This window comes from Triticum urartu, chromosome 7 (assembly GCF_003073215.2).
Source record: "Triticum urartu cultivar G1812 chromosome 7, Tu2.1, whole genome shotgun sequence".
NCBI lineage: Eukaryota > Viridiplantae > Streptophyta > Magnoliopsida > Poales > Poaceae > Triticum > Triticum urartu.
This window is the reverse complement of record NC_053028.1, coordinates 339,566,796-339,573,084: the sequence shown is the minus strand read 5'-3', so window position 1 is coordinate 339,573,084 and position 6,289 is coordinate 339,566,796.

Below are 6,289 nucleotides of genomic sequence, written 5' to 3'. Positions count from 1 at the left end.
GGAGATCGCTTACTTCGTGAAGATATACCCGTGTGAGGCAAGTCCTTCGTGGGTGATGGCCATGGTGGGATAGACAAGGTTGCTTCTTTGTGGACCCTTCATGGGTGGAGCCCTCCGTGGACTCGCGCATCCATTACCCTTCGCGGGTTGAAGTCTCCATCAACGTGGCCGCACGATAGCACCACCTATCGGAACCATGCCAAAAAAATCTTCGTGTCTCTATTGCGTTTGCCTTCTCCAAACCCTTCCCTTTACCTTCATATCCAATGGTTTACATTCCACTATTATACTCTTAGAATTGCATGTGTAGGTTGATTGCTTGACTTGTCATAATTGCTAAAATCCGCCCACAACTAAAATTGGTAAAAGGGAAGATTTTTATTTGGTCAAGTAGTCTAATCACCCCCTCAAGACATACTTTCGATCCTACAGGTGGTCTCCATTAGCCTTGATTTTCATAGCTTTGGTGATCATGGCCTTGGTTCCACAACCTAGGAGAGTATGGCGTCTAGCTAGGGTAACTATCACCGTAGAAGTCCTTATTTCATGGACAAATTTTGCTAGTTGGAAGCATAAGATGAAAATGCATATTCTTGGTCATAACCCCGTCGTTTGGGCTATTGTGTGTGTTGGCTTGCAAGGTGATTTCTTCCAAGATGGTAAAGAACCAAAACGTGAAGTGACCGCGGAAGAATTGAAGATGCTGCAATACAATGCTCAAGCTTGCAACATTCTCTTCAATTGATTGTGCCCCGAAGAATTCAACAAAATCAGCCGCCTTAAGAATGCAAAGGAAATTTGGGATACTTTGGTTGATACGCATGAAGGTACCGAGTCTGTCAAGGAATCCAAGTTGGATGTGCTTCAAAGTCAACTTGATAAGTTCAAGATGAAGGATGGTGAAGGTGTCACCGAAATGTACTCTAGGCTTGTGATACGTCTCCAACATATCTATATTTTTTTTATTGTTCCATGCTATTATATTATCCATCACTGGTGCGCGTCGGTGCTATACAAACGGTTTTTAACCCCTTTCCGCGACGGCATTTGGAACCATCACCTAGTGAGTGTGGGCGATAGGGGGGTCCCTCCCACACGACCCGGAAACCGTCGGGGATATGCCCTCCTGGCACACACGCTCGGCAAAATGAGGTCGTGTGCGACCGGCGAGCGCTCAAATACGGAAATACATACAGTAGAGCTAAAAATACAATTATACAAGAGAAATTGTTTTCGGTCGCAAGTACATCCCACACAGTCAGTCCCCGCTAAATGTTTTTATTTGTATGTACATCCCACACAGCCACTCCAAGGAAAACGTTTCCATTCACAGGTACATCACACACAATTTTTCTAGTTAAATCGTTTGCGTTATTGAATGTATCACACACTATTCATAGAAGAAACTGTGAGGCAAAGGCTGTCCATCACACACAGTTTTTATGTGGTAAACGTTTTCGCAAGGTGGCCTAACGCAAACAGTTTTCAAGAGAAAGTCATGTGTGATTGTTCATTGATCCAACACAGTTTATTCCTAGAAACTTTGTGCGTTGCCTGAGGTCATCGCCCATGGTATTTTTTCAATAACCGTTTGCAATAGCAAAACCCAATTAGGAGGCTAATTCACCATTAGCGGGCTAATTTCCCTATTATTAATAATCCATTTATTAATCTAATTGACATTCATATTGAGCACATAATATATTTCATTTCCACATTAAGGAAGCAGAATTTCATAATTGAAATACATCAGAGTACAACATGTATAGCTTCAGCACTCAGCTACCCCATTACACAACAGCACCAGCACCAAGTTTCACATGCAACATGTAGAACCTTTTGAAATTAGCATCATAGACGGTATATAGACAGATGCATCTCATCTGGAAAACTGCTGAAGCGGAAGGCGAATATTGAGCCATCATTCATGTTGAAGTTGCAACTTTAGGCCAGTGCCTGTGGATGATAGGCCGTCCATCCTTTGTCCTCTTCAGGAACACTTCAATATTGAACCATGGGTGTTGTATGAAAACCTTCCCCGCCTCCTGACCATAGAGGTGGTTTGAGAGGTAATCATCAGTGAACTGCTTTGGAAAGGCTTGAAAACAAGGATGTGCATAAATATCTTCTCTATATTGCAAATGGGGCAAAGGAATAAAAAAAGTCAAGGTATAATAGTTAGTACCATCTTGTAGTGAACTGATGTCTTCTTCATTGCACAGACAAAGATCTTGTTTTTTGTCGCTAATTTCTTTATCGTAACAATCTTTCTGAGTTTCTTGATTTGATTGATATTCATGGACAACTCATTTCCCCATATGCAAAAAGGTCGAACAATGGGTCAAAACCTCTCACAGCAGGACCTACATGTGCAAGACCAAAATGTTAAAAACTAAAATATTAGAATGGTTCCTGCAATTGCACAATAATGTGTTATTAGACAATGGACCATGCACGTGCTAACCTCGATTGTAAACCTCAGTGCTTCTAATTGTTTCCCTGCAACACATATAAGGTAGTTAGTCATCAGGTTAAGTAAGGGTTCGCATGCTATCAGTAAAATATGTTGATGAAAAATAAGCACATTGCAGATTCATCAGATTAATTCAAGCCACATGGAAAACCCATTTATCCAAACAAAGCATGACTAAGAACTAGGAAATATAGCACTTGTATATGTTTCTCATGTATTAAGTGCTGCCAAATTCGATTTATTCCTCACATGCACAACAATACAAAATTCTACCCACGACAATTGGACATCGCATTGCAGAATTGGACCAAGCAGTTAACTAAACACCACAACAAATTAACCAAACATTAACTGAGCACCACATTGCACAATATAACATACTCCTAATAGAAGATCAGATAATTAACCAAAAGTTAACTAGAGCCAATTGTAGCAACTGTATTTGTTTCTCATGTATTTACTATAGCCAAATTCAATTTATTCCTCACGTGGTATACAATAACAGAATGCACCCACAACTATTGAAAATCACATTGCAGAATTGAACCAAACAGTTAACTAAACACCACAACACAAATGAACCAAACGTTAACTGAGCACCCCATTGCACAATATATAACCAAAGCAAGCATGCTTGACAACTTGGAAATATAGCAATTGTATTCATTTCTCATGTATTTTGTAAAGATAAATTCAATTTATTTCTCACATGGATGACAATACAGAATTGCAGCCTGAAGAATTGAACATCACATTTGCAGAATTGAACCAAATAGTTAACTGAAGATGACAACTAATTAAAAAAATAGTTAATAAGTGAGCACCACACTGCATGACATATAGAACATATACACTAGAGCAACAGATTGCATGGTAAAATTAGATAGCACAATTCACTAGAATTTGTGAAGGAAAGGCAGGAGCAATACACACAACAGGTAAACCGAGCATGCTTAACCAACATAGCTAGCAAATGGCAAGGTGCTCCTCCAAGATCTAGGGGTCGGCACGAATGGCAGCCATCGTGACCTCATCCGCGCGTGCGACCGCAATTTGCTTCTCTGCTGCCAAATGCTCCTTGAGATCCTGGCTATACTGCGTGCACCATGGCTTAGGGCGGCGCTTATTTGGTGTAGGGGTCGGTGATTCGGGTGGAAGGTGTCGCGCTCGCGCCGGCGGTCGGGGCATGTGGGATGTGGAAGGAGGAAGATGGGGGTCGGGTGTGGATTACCTGCCTGGATAGACGAGGCTGAGCAGCATGAAGGAGGGTCGCTAATGACCCACAAGTATAGGGGATCTATCGTAGTCCTTTCGATAAGCAAGAGTGTCGAACCCAATGAGGAGCAGAAGGAAATGATAAGCAGTTTTCAGTAAGGTATTCTCTGCAAGCACTGAAATTATCGGTAATAGATAGTTTTGTGATAAGGTAATTTGTAACAGGTAACAAGTAATAAAAGTAAATAAGGTGCATCAAGATGGCCCAATCCTTTTTGTAGCAAAGGACAAGCCTGGACAAACTCTTATATAAAGGAAAGCGCTCCCGAGGACACATGGGAATTATCGTCAAGCTAGTTTTCATCACGCTCATATGATTCACGTTCAGTACTTTGATAATTTGATATGTGGGTGGACTGGTGCTTGGGTAATGCCCTTACTTGGACAAGCATCCCACTTATGATTAACCCCTCTTGCAAGCATCCGCAACTACCAAAGAAGTATTAAGGTAAACCTAACCATAGCATGAAACATATGGATTCAAATCAGCCCCTTACGAAGCAACACATAAACTAGGGTTTAAGCTTCTTTCACTCTAGCAACCCATCATCTACTTATTACTTCCCAATGCCTTCCCCTAGGCCCAAACAATGGTTAAGTGTCATGTAGTTGACGTTCACATGACACCACTAGAGGAGAGACAACATACATCTCATCAAAATATTGAACAAATACCAAATTCACATGACTACTTATAGCAAGACTTCTCCCATGTCCTCAGGAACAAACATAACTACTCACAAAGTATATTCATGTTCATAATCAGAGGGGTATTAATATGCATAAAGGATCTGAACATATGATCTTCCACCAAATAAGCCAACTAGCATCAACTACAAGGAGTAATCAACACTACTAGCAACCCACAAGTACCAATATGAGGTTTTGAGACAAAGATTGGATACAAGAGATGAACTAGGGTTTGAGAGGAGATGGTGCTGGTGAAGATGTTGATGGAGATTGACCCCCTCCCGATGAGAGGATCGATGGTGATGATTTCCCCCTCCCGGAGGGATGCTTCCGTGGCAGAACAGCTCCGCCGGAGCCCTAGATTGGTTCCGCCAAGGTTTCGCCTCGTGGCGGCTGTGTTTCGTCCCGAAAGCTGGCTTATGGTTTTTTCCAGGGCGAAATACTTCATATAGACAAAGATGGGCACCGGAGGCCTGCCAGGGGGCCCATGAGGCAGGGGCACGCCTAGGGGGGTAGGGCGCACCCCCACCCTCGTGGATGGTGGGTGGCCCCCCTCTGGTGCTTCCTTTGCCCAATGTTTTTATATATTCTAAAACTAACTTCCGTGAAGTTTCAGGACTTTTGGAGTTGTGCAGAATAGGTCTCTAATATTTTCTCATTTTCCAGCCCAGAATTCCAGCTGCCGGCATTCTCCCTTTTCGTGTAAACCTTGTAAAATAAGAGAGAATAGACATAAGTATTGTGACATAATGTGTAATAATAGCCCATAATGCAATAAATATCGATATAAAAACATGATGCAAAATGGACGTATCAACTCCCCCAAGCTTAGACCTCGCTTGTCCTCAAGCGGAAGCCGATATCGAAAAATATGTCCACATGTTTAGAGATAGAGGTGTCAATAAAATAAAATACGGACATGAGGGCATCATGATCATTCTTATAATAGCAACATATATATACATTGTCATATGATTTCTCATGCTAAAGTAACAATTCATTCACAATTTCAAGTATGAATCAGAAACTTCATTGAAAACTAACAAACTATAATCTCAGTCATTGAAGCAATTGCAATTTATCATAACATCGGAAAGAGTCAATATAAGAGCTTTTCAGCAAGTCCACACACTCAACTATCATTTAGTCTTTCACACTTGCTAACACTCATGCAATACTTATGGGTATGAAGTTTTAATCGGACACAGAGAAAGATAGGGGCTAATAGTTTTGCCTCCCAACCTTTTACCTCAAGGGTAATGTCAACAATAATAGTTCATGAAAACTCACATCCAATTAGCTATATATATCAGGATCTTTCCAACACATTGTGCTTGCCAAAGGATAAAATGTAAAAAGGAAAGGTGAAGATCACCATGACTCTTGTATGAAGTATAAGACAAGAATAAAAGATAGGCCCTTCGCAGAGGGAAGCAGAGGTTGTCATGTGTTTTTATGGTTGGATGCATGAAATCTTAATGCAAAAAAAACGTTTGTGATTTAATTACCTACTATACCCCCATCCTGGTTTATAAGTATGATTTAACTAATAAAATATGAATGCATGTCGCCAAATATTATATAGTTGGATTCATATTTGAACATCGTTTCCAATTATACTTTTTATAACATGCATTAACATTTTGTTGGTTAAATTTGAGGGCAAAGTATGGCACATAATATAAAGGGGACTATAGACTAGACGGAGGTGGTAGCACACAACCGCTCTCTACGCAGTGACTCAACTGTCGGCCGGCTTGTAGGCGACCATTTCCTACGTGTTCAACTGCTCTATGTGTGTGGTTGCTTGCGGTTCAGGCGACCGTGGCGCACTCTGCTCGCGTCCCGCCG